The following is a 20,393-nucleotide window of genomic DNA, read 5'->3' as shown; positions in this document are numbered from 1 at the left end:
GGTGGGAGGGGGCAGGGTAGAGGCTTGTGGAGGCCCCCCGCTTCCTGGCCTGAGAAGTTGTTTCTTCTTATTCTGAGCCTGCAGCAGGCAGCACTGCATGCTCCAGCTGTTTGTTTAACTGCTGAGGCTGGGAAGCTGCCTCTGTCTGCTCTGGCGCCTCTCTCCTGGGCCTTCTACCTAAAGTGGGGTGCCTCCTGGGGGAAGGTCAGGGATGACCACAGTGTGTCCTGGACTTTTGTCACCCCCCAACTCTCGTTGTCAGGTCAACCTTTAGGGCTTCGGAATTTGGACTCCCTGTATCCTGTTCCTTATGGCGGTGTGATCTGGGGCAAGGAGGTTAACCTCTCTGAGCCTCTGTCTCCTGTACAAAGGAGGATGGCGTGTGTCTTCAGCGGGTGGGTGCTCTGGGCACAGGAGGCACTTAGTCAGAGGTGATGACCATGATGAGGGAGCCTATGATAAGTGATTTGAAAATGACTCCCTTAGCTTTTTGGCAGAGCAAACACTCAGTTAATGTTCTTAGCTAACATCAGTGAGCAAAGTCTTCAAGCAGTGGCGACGAACAGGAAGGGTGCAGGGTGGGGGTGCATGGGCTTGCGTGGGTTGTGCAGACGCATGGGAAAAGGTGCTGAGCTGCCTGCGAGAACCCTGAATCCAGAATCCACTTGAGCCGCCTCCCTGATCCCGAGGCAGGTCCTTTGGTGCCTTTCATCTGGACTTCTTTCCTGCCAGAGTTTGGGTGAGGCCGTTGCGGTCACCTCCATCCAGTTCCTAGGAAAACTCTTACTGGGACTCGGGATCATAAGCAGCAGCCACGGGGCCATGAAGGAACAGGGTGGGGTCAGGGGGGCCCGAGGGCCAGCTCAGGTCCTCCGGCCGTGTGACCTGGGGCAAGTCGCTTCACATTGCCCAGTTCCTTTTTCTATGATGTTTACGTAGGGAAAGTAGCTATTGTTGCTCAAACCCCCACTTTTGCTGTGAGTTGTCATATTTAAGCTGCGCAGCACTGCTCCGGGGGTGAGGATTATGTGGGCACCTGACGATCCAGGGCTGTGTGCAGTGTGGGGGTGGGGCTGGAAGTCAGCCAAGCCTTGCTCACAGCTTAGGTGTGGCCCCGTGAAGCAGGCTGACCCTGCAGTGGAGGACGGCCTTCCTGTGGGTGGGCACGCGAGGTCGGTGAGGGGGGTGCGAGGTCAGTGAGAGGGGCCTTCTCACTGTTTGTGAGAGAAGCCTATCACCTCGGAGCCAGTGCTGGCAGCCAGTGGTGTTGTGTCATCGAGGCTCAGAAAAGGACCCTGGGGCTGGCCAGCAGGGGGACCTCGGCATTGTCACGCTAGCCCTGCATGCTTTTGGGAAGTGTTTTCTTTGCTCCTGCCTTTCCCAGGCCACCTGGCCAGCCCAGGGTCTATATTTAGGCCAGCGGGGAGGGGCTGGGACCCGAGGGGGCCTGGAGTGGGGGGCTCACTTTGTGATGGGCAGGGCAGAGGAGCCCCTCCTGGAGGGGTGGGAAGGGCAGGAGTGCTGGGGAGGGCCTGGTGGTAAAGCACGGGGCTGCTTAGAGTGAGGGAGGGGCCAGGTCTCCAGTGGGGACGGGCTCGGTGCTCGCCTTTGGTGTTAGTGTTTATTTTCGAAAGTGTCACAAGAAGTGTACCTTTCATTGGTTGTGAAGTGAGGTAAATGACGTTTTTCTTAATTACAATAGTAAGCATTTGCCAAGCACTTACCGAGTGCCAGGGTACATGCCAGGGGTTGGCAAGGCAGGACCCTTCAGCCTGCTGCGTGTTCGTAAATAAAGCTTTATTGACACACAGCCGTGTCCATCTGTGCATCTGTTGTCTGTGGTGCTTTGGGTTGTGTTGGCAGACGTGGGCACTTGTGGCAGACACCTGTGAAGCCAGAAACATTTACGGAAGGGGTTTTCCACCCCCACCCCTGTCTGTCTGTCCCTGATTGGAGTCCATTCAGTCCTGGACACAAGCCCGAGAGGAGATGGCTGCGCTTCCCACTTTACAGACAGGCACAGACAGGCCTCAAGTCTGTCCAGGGTCACAGAGCTGCTAAGTGGGGAGCAGGGATTTGAACCCAAGTGGCCCACATTATTATTATTTTTTCTGGGGGAGGGAGGGATTTACATTTTTTATTAGCTTCTAATGGAATCTTACCATGTTTGGAGAATGTGGTCTGTATGATATCGATTCTAAACAATCTATTGACGATTCTTCATGGCCTGGATCGTGCCCTTTTCTTTTTAAAAAGAAATTTAATTTATTTATTTTTAGAGAGAGGGGATGGGAAGGAGAAAGAGTGGGAGAGAAACATCAATATGTGGCTGCCTCTCAGGTGTCCCCTACTGGGGACCTGGCCTGCAACCCAGGCATGTGCCCTGACTGGGAATCAAACCGGTGGCCCTTTACTTCACAGGCCTGTGCTCAATCCACTGAGCTACAGCAGCCAGGGCTTGTGCCCTTTTCTTGAATGATCACTGTGTTACATACGTTTACTATTTAATTGCGACTCACACATCGTCACCCACGTTGACGTGTCTGGTTTGGTGGCATTCGGTATGTTCGCACTGTTGCATGACCACCACCACCTCCATTTCCAGAACTTTTCTGTCACCCTGTCACCGGAACTGGCAGCTCATGTTGTTGACCATGACCCCATGCTGCCTCGAGGGGGCTTTGTCGAAGGAAGCCAGTATCAGTGGCCGATTTCTAATGCAGCACCAGGGGGGGCTTCCGTGGCAGCTTTGGGTTTGAATGCTGGCTCTGCTGGTTACCACCTGGCTCATGGCGGAAGCATCTGCACCCTCCGAACCCTCCCCAGCTCAGCGCCCTCTCTGTAAAATGGGGTGAGCCCCAGCGCCCCCTGCAGGCAATGTGGGGTAAGGCTGAAATAAAGAACAGGTGAAGGCCCGGACTCCTGCAGTGGGCTGGAGCTACCGTGCTCTTCCCTCCCGCAGCCTCACCTTATTCGGTATTAGGTCCATCTGGCCTCTCCCTGTGGCCCTTGGCATCCCCTTTATCCTTTCTGGGGCCTGGAAGCGTCCTCAGGACCCACCATGCTTCCTAAAACTACAAACTGGACCCGGGAGGACCCAGATGCTGTGTGTGTGCAGGCGTCCCACTGTCCTCTCCCCCGTGGCCTGAACTGGCCTGAAGGGCCATTTTCAGGAATGAAAGAAGGTTCTGTGTGCGGCCATCCCAGGACTGCCAAAGGCTGCCCATTGTGGCAGTAATGGCCTTGTGTGTACCCAGTCAGGGGACATGCTGGCTTGGCCCGCTGGACCCGTGTCTCCACCTTGGCTGCATTTTGATTTGGGAGTCCCATCTGGCCCCTGGGCGGCGGGGGGGGGGGGGGGGCGCACACCACTGAGGGTGTCTGGCTTCCTCGGAGGACAGGCAGGTTGCTGGGAGGACGGGCTTCGGGAGTGGAGGCGCCGGTTGGCCTGGTAAAGTAGCTTTTTGGGTCTTTGAGACTTGGAACCTCTGTCCTCTCTCTTCCCATGTATCCTGCTGTTTCTGGAGGCAGGTCTCTCTTCTCTGCTTGCCGGGACACAGGGTTTTACTTTACAGGATTACGACCTGCCTCTTCTGTTGAAATAATTCTTTTTCTTTCTCCTCCTTCCTTGTTTTTTTTAACTGGAGGTGAAGTTCACACAACATAACATTAACTTCTCTAAAGTGTGCCCTTCGGTGGCATTTAGTACATCCATTGTACGTTGTACAATCACCACCTCTGTCTAGCTCTTTTCAGTGCCCTAAAGGAAACCTCACACCCTTTAAGCAGTCACTCCGCACCCCCTATGCTTCCCCACGGCCCCTGGTAATCACGATCTGCCTTCTGTTTCTGGGCTTCTCTGTTGGGACATTTCACGTAAGTGCAATTATATGCAACTGGCTTCCTTCACTGAGTGTAATGTCCTCATGGTTCATCCATGTCGTAGCCTGAGTTGGTACTTTAATCCCTTTGGGGGCTGAATACTATTCCAGTGTGTGGACATACTACATTTTATGGTCTTTTGGTGGGTATTTGGTTTGCTTCCACCTTTTCGCTAGTGTGAATAGTGTTGGAAGCAAGACTTCAAGTGTTAAAGCTTTCTGGCTGGGACCTTGGCTGCCCGAGACCTTGGCTGCCCAGGACCTTGGCTGCCTGGGACCTTGGCTGCCCGGGTTCTGCTTTTCTGGTGCTTCCACTGCCCCCCGCCCCTGCCACCCTCCGCTCACTTGTTCCTCGGTTCGGCCACTCATCAGATGACGTAGAGTGCCAGGCCCTGCACCGGAGCTTCAGCCTCACTTGTCCCTGACACCTGAAGAATGGTTTCCTGGCTTCTCATTTGGCAGCCAACAGCGTGGGAGCGCCTCGAGGCGGGAGGGATGGCGTGGGGGCCAAGCAAGCGGCCTAGAGAGGCAGCTGGCACAGGGCTGGGAGCCCGGCTGCCTTGCTGTAGGTTCCTGGAACAGGCTGGATTCTCCTGCTTGGAGAGTTTTGTGTTTGCTGCTTGAGGTCTGGCATGCGCTCGCCCTGCCCTGGCCAGAGCTGGCTTCTTCTCATCCTTCGCGTCTCAGTCTAAGTTTCCCTCCGCGGAGAGGTCGTCCCTGCCTAGTCCGAGGTAGAAGCTGCCTCCCCACCCCCCACTGTTACCCTCCTTTGGGGCACTGTTTTCTTCTGAAACCATCACACTCTGAAGTGGGTTTGTTTCCTTATTTACGACCAGTCCCCTGTCCCTGTAAGCTAGAGTGGAAGCAGTTTCCCAGCCCCCCCCCCCGCACCAGCTCCGCAGTCTAGACCACATCACTTAACCTTTCTGAGCTCCTTTTGTTCCGAGTGTCCTATGTCTCGGGGTCAGTGTGAAGGTCAGAAGTAACCTATGCAGACTGTCCAGAGCCATGTCGGGGTGCAGTAGGTGTTTGTCCCCTGGTGCTGCTGTTGGTGGCAGTTGTAGCAGTGGCCTTAAAGGTTGAGAATGAGTTCCCTAACTCCTACACTTGTTTGTCCTGAAGAAGCCAGGGGACCTCCTGGAGCTGAGTGTCCAAAAAAAGCAGCCACACGGAGCTATTGAGCACTGAAATGTGGCTTGTCTGAATTGACCTGAGCTGGTGAGTGAAAAATGTATATTGGATATCAAAGACTTGGAGTGGAAAAGTGAGTAAAAGAGCTCAGTAATAATTTTTTGAAATATTTTATTTATTTATTTTTAGACAGGAAGGGAGGGAGAGAGAAACATCACTGTGTGGTTGCCTCTCGTGTGCCCCCTACTGGGGACCTGGTCTGCAACCCGGGCATGTGCCCTGACTGGGCATGGAACTGGCAATGCTTTGGTTCACACGCAGGCTGCCACTCAACCCACTGAGCCACACCCACTAGGGCAGAGCTCAGTAATAATTTTAACATTGGGTACAAATTGGAACATTACTAGTAGATTCATTAACCTAAGTCAATGTTTCATTAAAATTAGTTTCACCTGCTTTTTATTTTTTTAACGTGGCTCCTAGAAAATTTAAAATTGCTCTGGGGCTCTCACATTGTGCCCCTTTGGGCAGTGCTGCTGTCGACTGTAAGCTCCTGGAGGGCAGGAGCCAGGCTCAGGCTGGTGGCTCTGCCTTCTGTGAAGCGTGTGACTCTAGGCAAGTTAATGTTTGTGTGTGTGTGTGTGTGTGTGTGTGTGTGTGTGCTTCAGTTTCCTCCTCTCTAAACTAGGAGCTCAGTTGGATGAAAATGATAACAGTGCGCCTTTGAGGGCCTCCTGTGTGCCCCTGGAGGGAACTAGGGCCCCGTGAGGACCAGGCATGGCGAGTCCCCGCCCACTGGCAGCTCATCCTTGGTTGGGGGGCAGGGAAGGGAGACCCACAGTCTACACAAGTTTGATAAAATGCCAACCTGGCCACCAAGACTGACAGTTCCTGAAAGAGGTAAGGAGTCGTGATGGAGAATCGTACCGGTGAGGAGAGCTGGTCTTGTTGACCTTAAACAAACCGCCAGATATTTCTCCAGCAAAATGAGCTTTGGGGGAACAAAGGATTGCAATTCTGGACATGTGGTATGATGGCAAGCCATGAACAACAAGTCCTGAGAAGAAGGGAGAAGAATGTTCTTCTACAGAGGGAAGGGGGCTGCTGGAAGCAAAGAGCTCATTGGAGGAAATCGGGAGCTGGAGGTGTGGTGGCTTTTCATTGGCTGAGGGGTTGCTGGGCAAGGAGAAGATCCTCCTCCTTCCTGTGGGCATAGTAGAGTAGAAGTCTTCCTGTTCTTGGAGGGTGGAGAGTATGCTTTTCCTGTGTGGGGTCACGGAGGGTGAGTGGTAGGGCGTGAGGGCTCCCCCACAGGCTCCCCCAGCTTTAATTTAAATGCGGTTTCTGTTTATTCATCTTCAGTCTCTAGTTAGGAGACCCCAGCGCAGGCCTCCTGAGGAGAGCAGGGATGGACCTAGTCTATCCTGGCGTGTAGTACGCTTTTTCTGCCTGGCAGTCAGACGCTTACTTTGGTATGGCTCAGAGCGTTGGGCCACTTTCCTGTCACCTCCACTCTGCACACAGTGACTGCGCCAGGACTGTGCTATTCTCTGCATAATTTGCAACTGCTCGTTCCTTTTCTACAGGCCCCTAAATGTCAGAGGCATCTCAGCATTTTCCCACAGTGGGCGGGGCTGTCCTCCGTCATCTCTGATTGGACAAGGGCGGCTGATTCTGCCAGCTCTGATTGGACGAGGGCAGCTAATTCTCAGGGTGTGGGAAGGCCACCCTGTAGTCCTGTGTATCTGCTCTTCTCCACACCCCATCCTCGCTGCTTTCTGTTAGGCCTGGGTGGGAATCCGGCATGAGTCCCCAGTCCAGCCAGGAGCCACGAGGGAGACCAGCCACTTCACCCCGAGCTCTGGCATCCTGTCCGGGTTCCAGGGTGCCTGTGCTCCATGTGAAGAGGTCCCCGGGGAGAGCCTTTTCCATCTCTGCAGGGGCCGGCTGACGAGGTCCTCCTGTTTCCACGCCCACACCTGCTTGCAAGCACCTGGTGTTATTATCGCAGGACCCCCCAACCCGGTGTTCACAGAAGGTTGTTTTTGTTGTTGTTAAATTGGCCTCAGTTCCCCCTTTCTCCAAAGCCGAGCCTCTGAATGAGCTTTGGAAGACACCACTTCTTTTTGGAAGTCAGCAGGGCTGCATCCTTGGGCCAGGACAGCTGGGGGTGTGAGCCTGTCACGCCCGCTGGTACTTGGTTCCTCTAGGACGCCTTGGAGCCTTCCCGGATCAGGGCCGGACGGGGTTCTGTTTGCCAGGCAGACGTCTTATTTTGAACGAGGGCCTGGATCGTGCCTAACCTGTTGACACCGCCAGGCAGATGGGCGCCTCACTGCCACATCTCTCTTCCCTGGAAGTGTGCCTGTCACCCAGGGCGAGCCCAGCTTAGCGGGACCTGGCGTTCTGGACCCCCTGGGCTTTGTATAGGGATGGCCAAAACGAAGGCAAGGCCCCTTGGACAAACTCACAGCCCAACCCTGTTGCTGATAGGTTATCAGAAATTGGGAGTGCTGAAGCCCGAAGATGGGGGGCTGGTGCTGGGTGCCCCAGCCCCAGGTGATCACAATGTAGATTGTGATTTGGGATTTTGTGGGTCACAAGCTTCTGGACTGGAGCTTCCCTTTACATTTGTCGATGAATAGTAGGTTAACTAATGAGGTTTCGGGGTGAGTGAAATCACTCGCAGGCAAGGGTTTGGGCTGATGAGTTTAGGGCGGTGTCTTCTCTGTTCATTGCAGCAGGTGCAGAAGGGGCCTCCGCCCACCGGAGCCTCCCCGCGTCAGTGCCGGCTGGCTTTGAGAGGGAGGCCGCCGTCTGAAAACGCCCACGCCTGGGCCTTGTTGCACATTCCCACCCTCCCTTCCCACTGTGGTCCACAGCACTCAGCTGTCACTGCACTTCGTCACCGCACGTCATGAAGGTGACCCCAGGACATTGCAGATGGCCCCATACCTCCCGCTTGTGGGGAGGTCGGGTTGTACCAGGGAGCTGGCCATGCACATTACCAAGTGGCGTTCTGCGGCTATCGGAAGAATAATCAATTTGCTTCCACTCACTATGACCAGAGAAAGAACAGTCACGATTCATTGGAACACGAGCCATTTAGGAACTGAAGATGGTCGGAGGTCATTTTTGCTTTCTGAATCAAAAAGAAATGTACTTTTGACGTTCTTGCTCTGACTTACGTGCCAAACACAGTGCCTGATTTACTGAATGCAAAAGAACACAGCTGAGGAGGGATAGAGGCGACGGAAAGACACGAGGTGTACAGAAAACAAGGGGAAAATGGCAGCTGTGAACTCAGCTCTCTCGGTAACTGCATGGGATGTGAATGGACTAAACAATCCAATCAAAAGGCAGATGTTGCCAGAATATATTTAAAACCATCTAACCATATGCCCTCTACAGGAGACACACATCTTTAGATGCAAAGATACAAATAGATGGGAAGTAAGAGGACGGAAAAACTTACATCGTGCAACGAGTAACCACAGAAAGCTGGAGTGACTCTATTGATCTCACACAAGATAGATTTACTATAAAAACAGATAAGAGGGCCATTTTATAATGATAAAGGGTCAGTCCATTAGGAAGGTGTAACAGTTATAAACATATGTACACCCAACAACAGTGTGAAAATGCATAAGGTAAAAACTGACTGGAATGAAGGGAGAAATAGATAATCCCGAGATAGTAATGGGATACTTCGATACTCCACTTTCTTTTTCTGATTGATTCTTTTCTGAGTGAGACAGAAAGAGAGAGAGGGAAACGCCGATTTGTTGTTTCACTCATTCATGCATTCATTGGTTGGTTCTTGTATGTGTCCTGACTGGGGATTGAACACGACCCTGGGGAACCGGATGGATGCTCTCACCAACTGAGCTTCTCGGCCAGGGCTAGCCCACTTTCAGTAATGGGTAGAAAAGTATACAGACAGTCAACAAGGAAATGTAAGACTTAAACAACACAGTAAACCAACTAGACCTAACAGACATTGACAGAACACTCCACCAAGAACATCAGAATGCATACTCTTCTTTTTAAATGTTGAGGTATAATTGATATATTAGCTTCAGGCATACAGCATGATGATTTGATATTTGTTTGCTGTGAAATGATCGCCACCATAAGCGTGGTTAACATCCATCACCATGCATAGTTGTAAAATTTTTTTCCTTTGCAATGAGAGCTTTCATGATCTACGGTGTTAGCAGCTCTCAGATAACTGTGGGCTGCGTGCTGTGCATGGCGCCTCCCGGACTTTGTATTTTATAACCAGAAGTTTGTGCCTTACCACCCCTTTGCCCACTTTGTCCCGCCCCCCTCCCTGACCTCTGGCAGTCACCATTTTTTTTCTGTATCTATCAGCTTGTTTTTTCCCCATATGTATGTGACAGCAAATGGTACTTTGTCTTTCTCTGTCTGTCTTCGTGACGTAGTAACTTAGCACAGTGCCTTTGAGGTCCATCCACGTTGTTGCGAACGGCAGGATTTCATTCTTTTTATGGCGGAGTCGCATTCTGTTGTGCACTCCACTGCTACTGTATCCGTTTATGCTCAGTGGGCACTGAGGTTGTTCTGAAGCCACGGCTTTGGGAGTAGCATGCAGTGAACTCGGGGCTGCGTTTGCCTTTTCGAGTTAGTGTTTTCACTTTCTTTGGATGAATACCCAGAGGTGGAATCGCTGCATCGTATGGTGGTTCTATTTTTTATTTTTTGAAGTATCTCCACACTTTCCACAGTGGCTGCACCAATCTGCACTCCCACCAGCTTTCTGTGCAGCCTCACCAAGATGGATTCTTTGCAAGTGCATAGGGGTCATTCTCTAGGGTAGGTCGTATGCTTGACCATAAAACGACCTTGGTACATTCAAGAGAATTGAAATAGTACAAAGCCCATTTTCTGACCACAGTGCAGTGAGATCAGAAATCAGTGCCAGCAAACACAGGGCCCAGCCCGCAGCTGAGGCCAAGGTCCACCTCGTCAGCCTGACATTCCAGCCCTCAAGCTTCCTTCCCAGGCATCTCACCCCCATCACCCCGAGTCATGCCTTCCTGTCCCGGCTCAGCTGGACTCCTGGCTTCCCACTGTTTCCGGCGTCCACGCTTTCGTGCCCGCTGCCCACTTGGGAAAGCCCATTCCTCTGCCCTCCCCACCTCTCCTGGTCTCAGGTCTGCATCCTGCCTGTCCCGGGGGCTCACCAGACGGTTAACATTTGCTGTGGCACTTATTTAAATTTGTATGCTATTTGCATAGTTTAAGAGTATTACACCTAAAAAATGAGAATCAAACGTGTTGCCCAGACCCCTGACTCCTGCCCTTCCCCCCCAACAAGCGCCTTCCTGGAGCCTTGTGCTCCTTAGCACATAGTCTGAGCCCAGGTCCGCTCATCATCTCGCGTGCCCCGAGGGGCTGGAGGTTCTGCTCCAGTTTAGGCAGCGACCACCAGCCCCTCACAGACGCCGTGTCTGTGTTGTCGTCCTCTGGAAGTGAGCTCAAGACCAGGCGCTGCCAGCTCCGTCCCTGGGGACAGCTGGTGTCCTGGCCTGCAGACGGCCACGCTCTCCCCGTGTGCTCAGCTCTCCTGCATCTCTTCCTGGAAGGGCTCTAGTCCCATCAGGAGGGCTCCCCCGGGCTGATCTAATCAACCTCCCAATACCTCATTCCCAAATACCATTTGGGGGTTAGGGTTCCAATCTATGAATTTGGAAAGGACACAGACATTTGGTCTGTAACACTGGCTCCCACCTTATGCAATGGTCTGCCTGCCTTGGCCTTGCCATGACCCCTCTGTTCGTTCCTCCGGTCTTGCACACCTGCAGAGAGGTGGCTCAGGCCCACCGCCTCGCCACTTCCCTTTCCCTCAGGCCCCCACATCTGTCACAGCCCCGGCCACTCTGCGAGGCTCTTGTTGTTCATAGTCTTTCTCGCTGGCTGGCCAGAGTCCAGGGCCTGGCACAGCAGGCCCTGGGGGGTCGCTGAACAAAGAAGGGGACGCAGAGTGGGCTTGTGCTCCGCGGCTGCACCCCGCCCCGCCACGATGCCATCCTGCCTCCCCGGACCCTGCTCCTTTATCTGCAGGCCCACACCTCACCACTGCCGGGGCCCCTGCAGACAGACGTCCCTTCCTTCCTTCCATGGCCCCGGCCTCCCAGTCACCAGCTGCGTTGTCAACAGTCTGTTTCCCTGCCTGTCTCCCCAACTCGCCTAGAACCCGTCAAGGGTGTGGAGGAACCACCGGACACCATCCTGGGCCAGGATGTTTAAGGGCTCAGCGAATGTCTGCACCTGACCAGGTCAGCCTCGACCATCTTTCGCAGCCAGTAACCTGGTGGTGAGAAACCCGGTAGGAAGTGCACCCGGCCCGAGCACCTGGTGCTGTAATCAGTGTCCTTAGACCCCTGGTGTCTCCCTACTTGTCTTGGCCTCATGCCACCCCCCTACCCCTGTCCTCCCAGTTCTGGAGTCCCTTTCTTGAGAGAAGCCAGGACACGTACCAGCTCTGTGTCCCCGTCCCCCCCATAGGTGTCTGTCGTGGAGGGCCCTGGGCTCGTCAAGCCACACGGCCTGGCGGGTGCAGGAAGGATGTGGAAACCACAAGAGAAGTTGCTCTTTGCTTGAAAGTCCCAACGGCTTATTCTCGGTGGTGTGAGTACACGACACATTTCAGCAGAGGTGGGACAGAAATGGCCTGATGGCTGGGGCCTCTTCTGGGACTTCTTAAGGGGCCCTTCCCAGCAATAAAGGGCCGGCAAGGAGCCATTGAAAGAGCAAAGGCTTTGCCTACAGGTGGGGACTTGCGCTTTACTTGCTCTCAGCTGGAATTTGGTCCCTGCGAAATGAGGAAAACGATTCCTGTCGCTCCAGGGCCTCATGTGAACCAAGACTGAGCGTGTAAAGACCCCGTGTCTTCCTGTGGTCTGCACCGGGCAGCCGCCTCCCCCAGCCGTGCAGGTGCCTGGGCTTGGTGGCCAGTGAGTGCAGTTATTCGGCCTTTCCCTGAGGAGGCGGTGCTTGGGTCACTCTTGTGGCTCTCATGTCTTAGCCTTGTATCTGGCACCCGCACAGCAGATGAGAACGTGGTCACTGGAGCCAGACCACCTGGGTATAACTTGCCGCCCCTACTCGCTGGTTGGGTCCGCTTGGCCGAGGTATTTCACCTCTTCTTGCTGGGACACTGGAATGGGCATTAATGATGCCTGTGTTACAGGACCGGGGCATAAGAAGTGGCTTGGAAAATGGGAACGATTTCGGGCACAGTGACAGCCATGTGAGCCGGGACTGCTGTTCCTGGAGGGCGCATGCTTGCTGAATTGTGCCGGCATCCATCTGACGGGAGTGTGGGCGCCACCACGGCGCTGGGTCTTTCTTGTGGCACAGGCACTGGTTCCTGTTGACCATCCCTGCCTCCAGCTTCACTGTGGTGCAGCATTTGAGGGAAACGCCACATAAAAAAGAAAACTTCACATGTGCATCATGTTTGACAGGAAGTTATATCTGTTCCTGTGGATGTTGAAAGAAAAAACCCGTCCTTCCTCTATGCGATAATTTGGTTCCATGGGTTCTGAACACTAGAAGCAATTTTGTCAGAAATGGCCAGTGTGTGTGAGTGTGTCTGGTGGGAAATCGAAGTGGTTTCTGATGCTGCTGGAAGCTTTTCATGAACGGGGCTGTTTGGAAACTAGTGTCATGGGCGTGCTGGGGCCAATGCAGTGGCATTTTTAGTGGGCTTCTGTCAGTGTGCTTCTTGGAGGGCGGGGTAGGGCGTGCAGGGGGGAGCCTGGCTGTTCACCCTGAGAGTGTTGCTCAGTCCTTCTGAGAGCATGCCGGGCACGACGCTGTGTCCTGAACACCGAAAACCGAACCGAAGCCACTCTGGGGGCAGCTGGGATGTGGCCCTAGAGTCCCACAGACCTGCGTTTGAGTCCCGACTCTGTCGCTTACCAGCTGTGAGCCTTGGGAAGTGACTTCACCCCTTGGGCCCTCAGTTTGCTTATCTGCCACATGGGATGACACTGTCACCCTTTTTACCAGAAGGTCTTAAGGATGGACTACCATGGCTGCGGCAGGCCCGCGCCCACATGGGACAGGCCCTTATACACGGCGGTTCTTGGTTCAGGGGCACTCTGAGGGACGCAGGGCAGGGGTGAGACCCCGAGAGACGCCTGTGGCCTGACTCGGAGGCCCCCCCACTCCCCTGGCCACCTCCTTTCCTTCGTTCTATGCTGGGCAGCAGGGTGGCGTCACGGGTAGCAGGCGCGCCTGTGTCTGAGGACAAGGGGCCCGGCTTCCTGTGGTTCGTGGCTTTGTGGCCAAGCTCCATGGAGGAGGAAGGTGGTGGTGATGGGACAGGGTGCTGTTCCAGCCAGGCTATGCTGTTTACCCAGAGGCCCCCGGGGCAGGTGATTTACATTCCTCTCTGGGCTTCTCAGATGCAGGCATGAAGGGGGGAGGGGGGCAGATCAAGGCCCCAGGAGGTGGCCCAGCTCCCTGACAGTCAGATCTAGGGAGTCCTGGGGTCCCAGCATAGGAGCCAGGCCCCCCGGCCCACCCACACTGAGGTTTTCCGGGTGGGGGAGGGGCGGGACGGAAGCAGGTGCTGGGCGTGGCCAAGGCAAGGGGCGGGGGCAGGAAGCAGAAGGGGAGGAGTCAGGCTCCCGTTTAAAGGTCAGTGGCGGATGCTCGGCAACCCTGTGAGGGATGGAGAAGCGCGATGCAGGGCTGGAGTAGAGGGCTTAAGGTTGACCTAACCTCCTTTCTGCATGAGCTGAGGGAGCTGACAGGGGAGGGAGGAGAGGAGTGGCGGCGCGGGCGGCCTTAAGGGTGTAGGACGAGCCAGGAGTCCTCAGCCGACAAGTAAGAGAAGGTGGTGGCTCTGACATGTGCGGTGGCACTGCAGGGGAGCGCGTGGCGGGGTGTGTTCATGTTTAGGGGACTGCAGGCTTTATGGTGTGGCTGTTCTCTGGGTCGGTCTGTGGAAGGGGCTGCTTGGCATCAGACCCGGCAGCACTCACTCTGGGCAGGATTCTCTGTGGCTCGGGCGACATGCTTGGATGCAGGTCCCACAGGCAGTAAGGGATGGGGGCCAGGATTCCGGCCAACAGTGAAGTCTGAGCTTTCCTGGGAGGCCCTGGTCTTCATGGGCAGAAGTCTTGGAGATCCTGGAGGGCTTCCTGGAGGTGGTGGCAACGTGGTTTATAAACTAGACTAAGTATAAAGCCAGGGGAAGAAGAGTGCAGGGTTGGGAGTGAGGAGGCCAGGTGCAAATCCTGCCTCCCTGTGCACGTTTGGGTTAGACACACCCTCTCTGGGCTCCATGTCCCGTCTGTGCCATGGGGAGGTGGGACAGATGGCCTTTTTCAACGTCTCTTCCAAGTCTGCAGCTCTCTCTCTCCTCTCCATCAATGTTTGCTAAATATTTTTCCCCTTGGGAAGCCTGACGTCTGACTACCAATACCCTCTGCCTCCCCAAGGTCCTGTCGTGATTTCAGGATGCCAGTGGGTGTCCGGGCAGGGGTCACCGCACAGGACAACAGGGGCTATGCCCTGCCTGCCACTGTGAAAGACACCTGCACTTCCGGCCACGCAGGCTGTCAATGCTGCAAAGATGTTCGCCCACTGCGGGGCGTCCTGAAGCAGGGCCGGGGGCCTGTCAGACCTGTGCTCAAGTCCCTGGTCTTTCTCCCGTTTGGTGGGGCCTTGGGCCAGTCACTCGCCTCTGGGAGCCTCCATGTCCCTAGCTGTAAGCATGGAGGCATCTCCTCCCAGCCCCAGCCGCCTTGGCCCCGCTGCCCCATTCTGAGTGGGTTGGGGCCACACCGCACAGGGCTGCTTCCAGTTTCTGCAGAAGAGCAGCCCTGTGGGCAGGAGCGATGAGGTGCTTGGTGACTGGAGAGGTGCAAACACAGATTAAAGTGTGCACTACAGCTTAACTGGAGCTGTAGGACTCTGGCCGGTCCCCATTCACTGTGGCCGTAGGTCCCGTCTGGCTTTGCCTCTCAAAACGTCCATTCCTAAGGCTCACCTGCGGCCTCTACCTCCCCCGCCAGAGAAGGTGTGGCCACGGACTGTTTTTGCCTCCAGGGGGCTGCCTCTAGGCAGCCCTCAGCGTGGAAACTGAGCAACCCCGATCTGAAGTGCACAGGCATAGACCTCCCCAGGGCTCCCTGCTGTGTTCAAGGTTGAGTTCAAGCCTTTTAGGGGTCTATAGTCCTCTCTCACTAGACCTCCAGTCTCTCCAAGTCAGCAGTGTGGCTTGTTCCTCTCTGTATCTTTAGTGCCCAGGAAAGGATCTGCACTTAAACCGTCCTCGGTACGTGGTAATTCTACTTACTCTTGTGTGTGCTGAGCAGGGCGCCTTGGCCTCCACGAGGAGTTTCTGTTACAGATGGTGGATGGTGTCAGTAGCAGCATCTTAGATGGAGGAGACTGAGGTTCAGAGGGGGCAGGCGTGGAGAGGATTCAGCATGCCCACGTAATAAGTGCGTACTTCCTCTTGTAACCTTTTGAAAGGGTCGTGAAGCATCTCTCACTCTAATCAGAAACAGAAGTCTGAGCCCCAATCCAGAGTCTTTTCCAGGTGAGAGACAGCCAAGGATCTGCGGGAGGGCTGCACGCTCGGGTGGGCAGGTGGTCAAGGGGAGCGTCCATGTGCCTGGGTGGAGCTGGGTGGCAGGTCCAGCCTGGTGCCAGCCACGCTAGGGGGTCCTCCTCTGAAGCCAGCCACACCTCCCCCCCGTGTTATCACCTGTACAGTGTATCCTCCACGAGTGAATGAGATGCTCGCGGGACTCTCTCACGTAGTGTCTACTGATTTCTGGCCGTTCTTACTTTTCCACTGTGAACATAAAACTGGACAAAGTTAATGAAAGTACTGCAAAAAGAGGAAAGAACAGTATTCATTCGTATTTCCACCACCCTTCGAACCACTGTTCCAGCGTTCCTCTCATTTTTGTCCGGAGACAGGAGGCAGGTAGAGAGGTGTGTGTTGACGAAACGTACCTTTTATGTGGAATGAAGGGGCCCATTTGGAAACTCAGCAACGCCCTGGTTCTGTCATTCCTGAGCTGTGTGACCTTGGCCCAGTTCCCCAACCTCTCTGAGCCTCCATGGCCTCAGCCGTCCCTTAGAGAATGCCACCCAGCTGCCTGGGCTGCTGCTCTCTGCTTTGTTTGGTGAGTGAGGGGAGTTTGAGGGACTGTGGTGAGCGGGGAGGTGAGGAGCAGGTGAAGAAGGGCCGTATTCAGGCCGAAAGGAGTTGGGTTTTCACCCTGAGGGCGGGGGGAACCAAGTACAGTCTGCAAAAACGGTTTCCTGTTTCCTGATTCTCAAGACAGTAGTGGTGGTCTCCAGGACGAAGGAACCCTGGATCAGGGTGGCCATGGATGAGGGGGCCCGTGGGCCTGCTTGGGGCAGGACAGAGGGTAAGGAAGCAGCTGGTGGGGGACAGATGGTGGGGAGGGGGTGGCAGAAGGACCTGTTCCTCAGCAGGAGCCAAGCAGGAGCTAGGTGCGCTGGCCCAGCTGGGGAGAGCCCGGGAACTGGCCTGGAGACGAGGGTGTGGGCTAGGGGTGGTGTTGCTCTGCGCTCCCGGGCCTCTTCCTGGAGAGCCTGCAGGGAGCCTGGGGGCGCCTTGTAACCGCCCCACAGCACCCTGGGGAAGGGCCGGCACTCTGCGGTGGGGGAACTGAGGCCCCACATGACTGTATGACAACCCCAGTGTGAGCGAACAGGTTGAGAGGTGTGAGCCAGGCCCCTCCCTCTCTGCATCATGGGGACTCCATGGCAAGCTGTATGGCTTGTTTCTTTTAGATGTGAAGCCAAAGATCAGGGCTGGCATCAGCTGGGCCCTTGTCACCCTCATGCCTGCGCCCAGGGTCCCTTCCAGCTGGCCTGCCCTGCGAGTTGTCAAAGGCCATTCTTTCCCAACGATGCTTATTTTTCTTCATTGTCATTATGTTTTACTTTTCCAGTTGATTTTGGGGAGGTCTGTGGCTCAGAGCACCCCTGACAGGTGCGGCTGCATCCTGCACACGACTGACTGCTCTCCAGTCAGTGCTCGGAGGCCTGGGTCCAGCGAAAGAATCCCTGTGCGACACAGGGCGCTATCGGGAATGTTGGTGATGCCTGACTCTGGAGTCTCCCCGTGAGAAAGTGTCCTGGTTTTGATCGCTGTGTGACGACTGTTGCCCTGGTGTCCTTGGTGTCTAGAGACACATGTCACGCATTTAGGGGGAGGGGCCCTGAGGTCTGCAGTTTATGTTCGTGCATCTCCTCGAAAGGAACCGGCGTGCGTAGGAGCGCATCTCCGTAGACAGATAAAGCAGGGGTGGGAAAGGTGGACCACCGTGTGCCTGGATGGAGCTGTAGGGAGTTTATTGTACTGTTTTTGGAACTTCGTGGAAGTTTGAAACTCTGCGAAATGAAAAGTTTGTAGAGAGCGCTCCTGGCAGGAGGGATGTCCTGAGGCTTGGTGGGCACACCTGAGGGGCGCACCTGTCCGCCCTGGGGTCTCCGCCCTTCTGGCGTTGTGGTCACGGTCACTCGGAGGTGGGGAGATCGGCTCACCCCACAGCTCAGTTCTGAGCAGACTCACTGGGTCTGGCTCCAAAATGGGGCAGAGGCTTTTGGCAAAATTAATTCCTCCCTCTGTAGAGGAATCATTACAGTTGTAGACTTGGCTTGTGGACCAGCTTTCCTTCAGGTTTTCACTTCTCTCCTTCCCTCACGTTTTTCTTGAAGTTTTATTGCCTTCTAAAGTTGTTAAAGTAGTGTTTGTTGTTGTAATTACTCAGAGAAGAGAATAAAGGAGTTCACAGACCCTCTTTTGCTCCGTTCCCTGGGAGGTGACCAGAGGTAGGTGGACCCTTCTGAGTTTTCCCTGCACACATGTAAACACATAAAAACAGTTATCTACTAGGGCGTGGTGTTTCGTCCTAGGTCAGCCTGGTTAGACTCCTACTTCTCCTTGAAGACACAGCTTGGGGTGGGTCACCTCCTCCAGGAAGCCCCCCCAGGCTCTGAGTGCTGACCTCACTCCATTGTAGTCATCTGATTATGAGCCTCCCCTGCGAGATCTTGGGCAACATGAGGGCTCAGCTCTTTCCATTTCACCGTCTGCACTTGAGCTGGGAGCCCAGGAGATGCACAGTCAGTTTGTGGAGAGAACGAACAGGCAGGGCAGGTGTCCCGAGTGAGGAAGCCACGTGAGCAGAGCCTTGCAGGTAAGAGAAGCCTTGTTCAAACACTCCCCCTAGCCCCTGGGAGAGAGTACTGGGCGTATCGGGGGACAGAGGGTCACTTTGGGGAACATGGCCACTGCCCTGTGCCCCCATGCCCTGGCTGACTCTGTCCTGGCACCAATGCCCGCGTGTGCCAGGCTGATGGGGTGACCGTGAGCTGCCCCCGGGCTGGGCCCAGCTGTGTCCTCTCTTCTCCCCAAGGCTCAGTAAGGCCTGGCCTGCTGGGGGTCTGGGGGTCACAGAAGAAAGCAGAGGCCAGGGCTGGAGCGGTGCCAGGTTTAGAAGTGGGCCTGGCCTGGGTCTTTACCTGCCTAAACCCTGACCCCTTCCTCCTAGATGAGAGGTGCTGTTTTCTGCAGCTGGGGTTGGTTAATGTTGTCCGTGGGGCCTCTGATTACTGCTGGGGATCCGGGGCGCTGCTGCTCCAGGAAAGGTCAGCAGGATGTGAAGCTGGGGGGCTGGCTTCTGAGCCAGTGTGGTTGGGCGGTGGACGGAGGCATCCCTTGCCCAAGCAGCTTCTCTGAGTTTGTGCGCCCTTTAGGTTGGAGGGGCCCCGGCTGGTCTGATGGTGGGACTGGAGATGCAGAGCACTGGACCGGTGTTCCGGAGGGTGTGTGCTGCGAGGAGACCGGGGCAGGGGATGCCCGCGTGGCACAGTGTGGCATGGTCCTGGCAGCGCGGTTGGTGTCATTGGGGAACTCCCGGGGAAGTGGAACATTCTCCTCTTCTGTTAGTTGTGGATTATTAATGTTAAATATCAGTAATACTTTACTAACATGCCTGCATGGCTTTGCAAGAATACACACTTCACCAGATTCAGATCAGGCATTTTTCCCTTTAGTGCTTCCTTAAACGGAGTGACTTTTGAGAGTCAGGCCTTGGGGATCCCTTTCTGATTTGGTGCCAGCCCTGGGTGGCCGCTGGAGTTTGGAGAGGAGAGCAGCTCAGGCCGGCCCTCACGCACACCTGCTCTGGGCGGGTGCGATGTTGAGTCACCGACGTCCCAGGCACGTCAAGTCCCTCTCCCATCTTCCCACACCAGTTGCAGTTTTGTGTTTTTGCCCTGGGCGTTCGGCCGTGAAAAAACGCTGAAGCGAATTGAGATGCTGTATGTTACAGCGGGCTCTGTAGCCTTTTCTTTCCCATTATTTTTCCTGCTTGTCCACCTGAGCTGACATTCGTGATGGCTGGGACCAGATTGTGACTGTGTAGTAGTGGTGATGGTCATGGTGACGTGATGGTGGTGATGGCGATGGAGGCGGTGGCGGCAGTGATGCCATGGTGGCGATGGTGGTGATGGTCATGGTGGCAGTGGCAATGGCCTTGGTGGTGGTCGTGGTTGTGGTGGCGGTAATGGCGGTGGTGGTTTTGTGGGGGAGGTGAAGATGGTAGGATGGTGGTGGTGGTGAAATGTAGAATTACAGGTGCACGTAGTAGGCACTCTTGTAAGTGCTCCAGCTGTGTGCTCTGTTGTCTCCTTAGAGCAGCCGATGATGCTGTGACCACCACGAGGCCCGTTTTTCTGCGAGACGCCCGAGGCACAGGCCGCACCGTCATTCGTGCCAGAGTTCCTTTCAGTCTGGAGCCGGACGGCAGGCTGTGGTGCTCTCGCATGGCGCCTGTGCATGGCAAGGACCCAGTGACCCTGAACGACCGGGACTGTCATTGTGCGGACCACATGGGGCCATCATCGCAGGGAACAGTGTCCCACAGGAAGGCTGGGCTCCCTGGTGTCAGAGTCCGCTCAGTGGTCCCGTGAGGCTACTGGAGGCAGGCTCAGTCTCCAGGGCATGGGGGGAGTGGAGGTCGGGGGAGGTCAGGGAAGGTGAGTGGGGGCTGGAGAGGTGCGTGGGGGCCAGTCTCAGGTAAGAAGAGAACAGTGGAGGCCAGTGGAGGCTGGGGGAGTGCAGTCCAGGTGACAGGTGGGGTAAGTCCCGTGACTGCGGAGCAGCGGAGAGGCCAGCGCGGGCGGGATTGGGCCAGAGGCGGGTCAGCTTTGTTGCAGTGGGAATGACCCGAGTGTAAGGAGCCTGTGGAGGGTGGGGACGCTTCAGCAGCCACGACAAAGGAGGGGAGTCTGGGGAAAGGTGGGGATGAGAAGGGGCTCAGATCTGGGGAGAAGAAGGGGGGATGC

The 20,393-nt window shown here is 55.3% G+C and overlaps 1 protein-coding gene across 2 annotated transcripts in view; it reads left to right on the top strand.

Moving 5' to 3' along the window:
- The window catches only part of JAKMIP1 (janus kinase and microtubule interacting protein 1), a 90,504-nt gene that overhangs the window by 2,638 nt on the left and 67,473 nt on the right, over nucleotides 1-20,393 (top strand). The window contains exon 1 of one of the 2 annotated variants that reach the window (XM_037046111.1): nucleotides 17,369-18,241. The exons of the other annotated variant lie outside the window; for it this stretch is intronic. The gene's annotated coding sequence lies outside the window, so the exon portion shown is untranslated. Of the gene's footprint in view, nucleotides 1-17,368; nucleotides 18,242-20,393 lie in introns of those variants that run through there. 2 annotated transcript variants of the gene reach the window in all.

This window comes from Sturnira hondurensis, unplaced genomic scaffold (genome assembly GCF_014824575.4).
Source record: "Sturnira hondurensis isolate 20B ecotype Veracruz unplaced genomic scaffold, ASM1482457v3 Scaffold0000780, whole genome shotgun sequence".
NCBI classification, from domain to species: Eukaryota; Metazoa; Chordata; class Mammalia; order Chiroptera; family Phyllostomidae; genus Sturnira; species Sturnira hondurensis.
Note: the sequence above shows the minus strand (reverse complement) of the source record. Positions and strands in the feature narration are given on the sequence as shown.